Raw genomic sequence first — 9,641 nt, 5'->3', positions numbered from 1 at the left:
TTTTTTTTTTTTTTTTTTTTGAGATGGAGTCTCACTCTGTGGCCCAGGATGGAGAACCGTAGCCTCAACCTAGTTCACAGCAACCTCCAACTCTTGGGTTCAAGTGATCCTCCTACCTCAGCCTCCCAGGTAGGTGGCACTACAGATTCCAGCCAGGATACCCAGATAATTTCCTTTTTGCTTTTTTATTTGTTCATTTGCTTTTCATTGTAAGTTTATTTTAATAAATCATTTCTTTCAATTTACTACTGTCAATTCTCAATGATTTCAGAAATTTGATTTTTTTCATATTTTTTTATTAAACCATTGCTGTGTATAATAGTGCAGTCATAGGGTACAATGTGCTGTTTTATATACAATTTGAAATATTTTCATAAAACTGGTTAAAATCCCTCTTTAGTTTGAATTCAGGCACATAATAAATCTTTATGACTTTTTGCTGTTTATAATGATAACAATTGGCCTGGAAATTTATTTAGAGTATGTGAGAGAATATGAGTAACTTTACTAGGCCTTCATAAACTATTCAATGTGGAAAAATAAATAAATGGGAGTCAGAAAAGACGGATGGATAGATGTGTGCATGCTATGTCTGGATGTCTTAACTTCTGTGCAAATCAGAAAGGTCTCATTTTTCCTCAACCTCACGAAAACTTCAATTTGAGCCTCAAGAACAATCTAAAAATTTTCCTAGAGTGACTGAGAATTCTCTATAGGCTATTAGTTTTCACCCTAAACCCCAACTCATATTTGAATAGGAAAGGGAATTATGAGGGACCTCAAAACTAATGATTATCACAATACTACGGTACGCATTTCTTTAAGAATACTCTGAAACTCTGCCTGGCATTCCTAGTAAAAAATTAACTGTGCCAAATTATCATCATTTTTAGTTCTGTAAAGTCCCAGCACAGTTTTTACAAGATGTTAACTGACACGAATGAGCATGAACTATACTATCGTGAATCATTTTCTGCAAGGAATATACACAGTATTGCATTTCCGGGACGAGGAGAGTTGAGTGAAGGTTATACCGTGACAGAGAGTGTACATCGCATTGCTTAAGTGAATCATTCCAGTACCACTGATCCTGTGCAGGCACCTCAGAACATCAATACCGAAAACTGCCACAAAGTGGAACTTTCAAAATCAGATGAATGGCATTAGTACACTTGAAGCGAACTTATTTTCTGGCTCTTGTTGTAATGACAAAAGAGTTTTCTGTCCATACCTGTGCTTGTACACTGATGGAGACAAGTGGCAACAGCTTCAGGGATTCACATAATTTTTGGTTTTTAGTTCTTTTCATTCCATCCCTCTCAAGCATTGTTTTGTCCCAGAGGGTTGTTGTTTAAATTCAAGCCCTATGTTTGTGACTCCCACACTGAGAGAAAAGTCAGAAGAATGGAAAATTTTGAAGAGCTGTCTCTAGCAAGAACCTAGGAAGGTAGTATAATCTATTTTCTATTTCAGTTTTGTAAGGTGCCAACAAATATCCTTCTGTGCAAAGAAAAGACCTCCTTATCCTCTAAGCCTGTTGGAGTTCTTTCCTAAGACTTTCTGAGCCAGGATCCACCCCTCCAGAGAGGGGGCAACGTTATACTGCAGATGAGTCGTAGGAAGGGAGGTCCATATATAAAGTATGGGATAAACATGCCATATCTTTCTCTCCTGTAGAGGTACGCATTTTATCCCATGGAAAGTAAATTTAATTGTTATTTTATGTAAAAACAAATACATTAAGAAGAAGAATGACAGTTTCACATGCTTTAAGATAAACATATGAGGATTTTAGCTTTCATAAGCTACTTATCCCTTTAGCTTTTCTTCCTATAACTATTGGAACATTGCTTCATTTTCCTCTATTGATAGGAGTATGTAGTGAAAATATCTGAGCATTCCTGCTAGAGAAAGGGTCACTTCACTGCTAGTAAGATGACAATGATTATGGATAGGAGAAAAAAGATGTGTAAACTTTAATTCCTGAAAAAGTTTGACTTTTAGCATAGTACTTCTTGACTTGTTGTCTCGGGGATTCCAACCTCACAGTACACACCACCAGTATGGTTCCATTCCCCTTTGCTCTACTTCATGAACTTTTGATTGTCTCTAGTCATTTTACAACTACCAAGTGTTTTAGTCTTTGAGAGTTGCCATGAACAAATACCATGGCCTAGGTAGCTTAAACAACAGAAATGTATTCCTCACCGTTCTGGTGGCTGGTTCCTTATCAACTTATCTGGTTCCTAGTGAGAGCTCTCTTCCTTGTTTATAGATAGCCACTTTCTTATTAGGTCAGAGAGAGAGAGAGAGAGAGAGATCTTTTTTTTTCATAGAGCCACAATCCTATCAGATTAGGGCTCCACCATTTTGACCTCTTTTAACCTTTATTACTTCCCAAATACCCTATCTCCAGTTACACTAGGGGTCAGGGATTTGACAAATTAATTTGGGCAGGAGGCTCAATTCACCTTATAGCAATTTTCCCTGCTTCCATCAAACATATGCCCTTCTTCCATGAAAAATGCATTAAGTCCATCCTAATAGTACCAAAGTATTATATCATTTGAATATCAATGTAAAGCCCCAAATCTCATCTAAATATCATTAAATCAGATACTAATGATACTAGAGGTATATAGTTAGTTATTCCCAAGGCAAAAGTCCTCTCTAGACAAGTTGTTTACTTACAAAATATGGTAGTAAGACAAATATAGGATAGATATTCTCATTTAACAGGGAGAAATTAGAAGGAACAAAGGACAAATGTATCATAATTTCAAAACCCAGCAAGGCAAATTCCATTAGATCTTAAGGCTCAAGAATAATTCTTTTGGTGTGGTATTCTGCTCTCCAGATTAATAGGTGGCAACACCAATCTTATAGCATTTGGGCATATCCCCACCCTGTCATGTTTCTGAAGGGCCTAGCCACACGAATCTTTGCAAGGGTGCACTGTCTCTGAGGTACTGGGCATAGTCCTTCTGGTCTGGGTATTCAATAAGCAGATCCACCCTTTGAAACTGAAGAAGAAATAGCCTTGGCCATTGAATTTTTGGTGAGAGTGACCATGTTGATTATCTCCAAATTATTTACTTTCCAGGTCATTTTTCCCTCTTCTTGGAACATAGTGCGTGTTTGAAGCCAAGTAGTTTTATGGTCTAGACCTGCAGGGTCCACGAAGGGTGGCAGCTTCCTTCAGCCCATCCCACCACTTCTGTCTTCTTCAGTTCAAAGTGGCAATGGATTTGCTGGTGTAATCCCATCTCTATTCCTGGCTTCTGCTGAGATGGTTGATGAAGTCCATAAGCCATATTTATTATTTTTATCAACTCATTTGCCAGCCACACTCTTGATGTTTTCTTCAGAACTAACTTTCTCACTTTTTGCAATATGTCCAGGCTGAGAATTTTTCAAATCTTCAAGTTCTGGTTCCTTTTTGCCTAACATTTCCTCCTTCAATTCATTATTCTCCTTTTATATTTTATTCTAAGCAATCAGGAAGAAGCAACATATTCACTCAATACTTTTATTTAGAAATCTCCTGAGTTAAATATCCAATTTCATTGCTTGTAAGTTCTGAAGTCTATCTTCTATAAAATGTTAATATGCAGTTAAGATGAGTTCTTTGCCACTTTATAACAAGGATCAATTTTCCTTCAGTTTCCAATAAAATGTTTTATAGTCTTTCCATCTGATTCCATCTGGAATCACCCTTAATATCTGTATTTCTAGCTCACATCTCAAAATTCTTCCTTTTTTTTAACCCATTACCCAGTTCCAAAGATACTTCCACAATTTTAGACATTTATTACAGCAGCACTCCACTCTCCAGTACCAAAATGTCTTAGGCAGTTCAGGCTGCCAAAACAAAACACTGGTAGCTGCAATGACAGAAATTGATCTCACAGCTCTGGAGGCTGAGGACTATAAAATCAAGGTGACTACTGATCTGGCTCTTAGTGACCGCTCTCTTCCTAGCTTGTAGATGGCCACTTACTTTTACTTGTTGTGTTGAGAGAGAGAATGAGAGAGAGTTTTCTTTTTCTTCTTATATGGACATAGTCCTGCTGGATGAGGGCCTTAGTTTTATGACTTCGTGGAAACTTAGTAACTTCCTAAAAATCCTATCTTCAGATATAATCACACCAAAGGTTAAGACTTCAATGCATGCATTTGGAGGGATACAATTCAGTCCATAGCACCAGGTAACAGGTCCTTTACTCAGAACCTTACTCATATAGGATAATTAGGACTAGAAATAGGGAATTTACCTTGGAAAGACTAAAGTACAATCCTTCCCTGGGATATACATGTCACACAGATGACTCTGCAAGCACACAGCACCATAGACGCAGTAGGGGCCCTGATGGGGAGAAGTCACTCTTGCTCCCCAGAGTGAAAAGTCTTAGAAGGCACTCAAGCATGATAGTGTCAGATGATGCCACAGATGAGAATAAGGATGACCAAGGTCAGAGCAAGTCAGACCACAGTGGTGACTGGATGTTGACCTCATAAACCACTTCCCCAGAGGAAGATATGTGTATCTTCAAAATATACACATATATAAACTGAAAAAAATTAGGTGAAAACATCATGTAGTATACAATCTCTTGTATCTAAATTAATATCCTTACTGAAAGTACACACATCCATACAAGTAATAAACATACCATCATGCTCTACATAACAACTTTTTGGTCAAGCCGGCCACATATACAATAGTAGTCACATATGATCACATTGGAACTAAAATATTCCTATTATCTGCCATCATAGTTGTCATAATCTTATACCACAAAGTATTACTCATATGTTTGTCATGATACTGGTATAAGAAAACCTACTATTATGATAATCATGTAAAAATACCATATATAAATGAGTTGTCAATGTAGACTTAAAAAAGAAAAAGAAAAGTATAGTGTATATGATTACATAAAGTACATATTACTTGATAATGATAATATATGACCATGTTTATGTATTTCTATACTATACATTTCATTGTTATTGTAGAGGTTACTCTGTTTGTAAAAATAGAAAAGTTCACTATCTAACAGCCTCTGGCAGGTCTTTCAAGAGGTAGTCCAGAAGAACACATTGTTGTCAGAGAAGATGACAGCTCCATGAGTGTTACTGCCCCTGAAGACCTGCCAGTGAGAGAAGATGTGGAGGGGGAAAGACAAGATGTTGATGATCTTGTTTCTGTGTAAGCCTAACCTAATGTATGTGTTTGTGAAAAGTGAAAATAAATATATTCAAAATAGAACAAAATCTTACAGAACAAGGACATGAAGAAAGAAAATATTTTTCTGCAGCTGTGTGATGAGTGCCTGTTTTAAGCTAAGTATTACTACAAAAGAGTCAAAAAGTCAAAAAACTAAAGAGTTTATAAAGCAAAAACTTTCAGTAGGCTGCCTAATTTATTATCAAAGAAAAATAAAACATATAAATTTAGTGTAGGCTATGCGTACAGTGTTTACGGTCTATAGCAGCGTACAGTAATGCCCTTGGCCTTGCCATGCATTCACCTCTCACTCACTGACTCACCCCAGAGTCACTTCCAATCCTGAAAGCTCCATTCATGGTAAGTGACCTACACATGTGTATCTTTTTTTTTTTTATCTTTATACCTTATTTTTACTGTACATTTTCAATGTTTAGATGTGTTAAAGTATATAAATACTTACCACTGTGTTACAGTTGCCTGCAGTACTCAGTAGAGTAAGGTGCTATACAGGTTAGTGACCATGGATGAATAGGCTCTCTAACCTAGGTGTGTAGTAGCTATCTTCTCCAGGTCTGTGCAAACAGACGATATTCACACAAGATAAAATTGCCTAACAATGCATTTCTCTGAATGTATCCTCATTGTTAAGCGATGCATAACTATATTTAAAAAGGTAGGTAGATAGAATTTCTAGAAGGATATGCCAAAAAATGATACCCTTAATTCAATTTGGGGGAAAAGAATAATTGATGGAAAGAACAAAGATTCTATTTTTCATTTCACATGTTCATATTCTGTTTAAATGGTCTTAACATGTACATGTGTTTAAAAATTGTTTCAAAGTTGAATACATACATAGGTCTCTTGCTTTAGTGAAAGTGTCTTATTTTGGAGACACCTAAAAAGAAGTTTAAAACCCTTTAAAGGTATTATTTAACATAGAGTTTCACCTGGAGAAATCACTTAGGACATAAGCCAATGGCCTTTATGTGATAAAGCATGTGTGATGGATAGAATACAGACCTGGATTACAACCATGGGACTCGAGTCCTACTTCAACAATGAACAACATTTTAAACCGTGGAACATTAATTTTCTCATTTGTAAAAGAGATACAATATCTGCCTCACAACACTGTGAGTTTAAATGATTAAGTACATATACAGATAAGTTCAAATCATAAGACAATACAGAAATATTATTTAAAGTAAGTGAAACTGCACCATAACAAGGCCATATAATACTTTAATAATTACATTTATTTCCTTGGCAGTATTTGAGATGAAAATTTTTCATCTATATATTTTTTGCTTTAATAAATGACAGTACTAAATCATCTGTGGTTTGAAGAGACAGCAGGGAAGAGCTAAATAATGGAAGGAAGGAAGGAGGGAAGGAAGGGGATACCCCAAAATTCTTTCAAAAGAAGACAGTGTTGTGTTCTGGCTAAAGAAAAATTAGGCTAGTTTAGTCCCCTTGTATCAAATGTCAATACAAGAAATACTCTCAGATTATCTAGCAGTGCCTGAAATATAATAATAATTTGTAAATGAATATAATAAGCATTCTATACAATTTTTTAAACTGAACTGATGTAAATAACTTTAGGTTATAATAATTTGAAGGGCAAGAACTCCTTTTGCAAGTATCCAATGTACTAAATACTAATATGAAGATGGTAGATGATCTAATATACACCCACATACGAGAAAAACAATTCAATTCAAGTTGCAGTGAGGGAGAATGGGAGAGGACATAGGAAGAGAGAGGGGGGTTGGTGTAATCCACTTAATGTGCCCAACGTAAGGGTATATGGCACACCTCTTGAATGTGGGACACGACTATAAGAAGGACTCTACCTAACAGATGCAAACATTGTAATGTAGTTGTTTGTAGCCTCACATTAACCTGAAATTTTAAAAAAGAATTCCTTTTGCACAGAATGAATTACCCTGAACTTGCCATAATTATACAATAGAGAAAATTCAGAATTGAAGTCAGGAAAAGTTAACTGGGCCTGTAGTTGAGTCTCCCCTATGTTAACTGCTCTAAATGGGGGCAAGAGACTGGGAATAAACCCGCTGTGAGGTACAGCACACCTGAACAGGATGAGAATCAGCAAACCAGTTGGAAAAGCAATTCCTGATAAACAACAGAATCTGCCAGAGCAAAAATTATTTCTGTCTCCTCAACAGAGGCAAAGGGGATTAAAGTGACAAGGTTATTACATTTTTTTCATCATAAAAAGAAAAGCACTTTAAAATATACTATTCCCTCAGATCTTCTCTCTCATGTCCCTGTCTAACCTCATATAGAAACATTCCTTTCATTGAGGATAGCACATTTGATGTTTCCAGTTTTTTCTTAATTCTTTAATAGATTAAAAATAAAGGAAGGAGAACAGGGGAATGTTTATGCAATATCTTCTTTTTCAGTGATTTTTTAATTATAAAACATATCAAACATAAAAATGTAAAGAACATAATAAACAGACGTCCACATAGCAATCATGCATTTTAAACATGGAAACATTTACTGTTTTATTTGCTGATTCTTATGATTTTTAAGAAAAGAAATGAGTAATGTAGCTTTTTATTTTATCTTCTCAATATTTTAGCTTTTTATTAATTTGTGTCTTTTATCTTCATTCCCTTTCCTCTACTTTGTTTGCCATTATTGTTCACTTTCAAACTTCTAGATTAATGACTGATCTCACTACTTTATTATCTTTCAGCTTTTTCCCTAGTATAGATTTTTAGTGCTATAAATTTTCATAAAACATTTTGTGGAGGGTGTTATGCTTACTTATTTGAGATATTTTTTGCTTTCATTGTGATTTTGCTCTAAGAATTGCTTTACTTTCAGTATAAATTTTTCTCTGACCTATAAATTATTCAAAAATATATAGGTACAACTTTAAATATGTGGAATTTTTCTTTTATTCTTTAATCTCTAATTTTAATCAAAGCTATTGATAATATTTCATTCATATGGTGCTGACTTATTTATATTTATTTCAATACTTTTCTACACATTCTTTAAAAGAGACAAGAATAGAAAAGCCATAGCAGTAATCAGAATGGTCTGGTTAGCAGTTAACTATGGAACTGGCTAGTTGTTTGATCAAGGTGTTCCAAAACAACAACAAAAAAAAGTGAAATCTACTAGTCCTTACTTAATGTGTATAAGCATAAGATTCTAGATCTAGTAAACAGAAGTTTAGCTTTGATCACTAAATCACAGAGAATTTTGGCTCATCAATAAATGTCCCAACTTGATTCCATTTACAGACCTAACTGCTTTGAATCAAGGCAGCCAAGATCACTAGACTACATTGTGAAAAAGTTAATCATTAATCTTTCAGCCTTTCCTAATAGGACCTACAACCATTCATTTACCAGGGTGACTGTGCCATTAAAAAAGGGATAAACAGACACTTTGGAGTGATTACTAGACACTTGTACTGAATTTGCACTAATTCTAGGAGATCCAAATTGTCACACTGGACTACTGGTCAAAGAAATTGCTTATAGAGGTCAGGTGATTAATAGATCTTAGCTCAGGTCCATCCCCCAGTGGACCCAGTGGGTTTTAAGACCCATCGTATGTTGGTTTCCCCAGGTATAGAATACAAAATTGGAATAGATATATTCAGCAACTGACAGGATCACCACATTGGTTTTCCAACCTGTGAAGTGAGAGTGACACACGCTGAGTTGAAGCCCCTTGAACTGCCTTTATTTACAAAAATAGTAAAAGAGAAATGGTACCATATTTCTGGAGGGATTTCACAGATTAGTACTGCCATCAAAGTTCTGAAGATGATAATGTGGTGATTACCACCATATTCCCCTTCAACTCACATAAACGATCAGTGCGGAAAACTTATACATCTTGGACAATGGCACTGGATTATCATAATTAATTAGGCAGGGACTCAAATTACAGCTGCTGGTACAGATGTTGTTTTGTTGCTTGAGCAATTTATCATGATGCATAGTACCCGATACGCTGTTTATCTGAAAACAATTTTTTTTCTCTGTGTATCTGTTATAAAAACCATCATGAGTAGTTTACTCTCAGCATGGAAGGCCATCAGTATACCTACACTGTCCCACCACCTCAGGGGGATGTAAAATTCCCAGCCTCATGTCATACTTTATCCCATGGCAACCATGATTGCCTTTCCCTTCCATGAGGGATTAGACCTGATAAATAAGACATAGTTACTATTCTAGAGATTCTGGTAAGACATTTTCCAGATGCTGAGGAATAAATACTAGAAAATTTCAAGGAAGCATCTATCTCAGTGAAGTTTCTGGGGTCCCAGGCATGCAGAGGAATGTTGAGATATCCCTTCTAGGTGAAGAACAAGGGTTGCATCTGGCCCCCACTAAATCAGAGGAGG

This window comes from Otolemur garnettii, unplaced genomic scaffold (assembly GCF_000181295.1).
Source record: "Otolemur garnettii isolate 467f Iridium unplaced genomic scaffold, OtoGar3 scaffold00002, whole genome shotgun sequence".
NCBI classification, from domain to species: Eukaryota; Metazoa; Chordata; class Mammalia; order Primates; family Galagidae; genus Otolemur; species Otolemur garnettii.
This window is presented reverse-complemented; position numbering follows the sequence as displayed.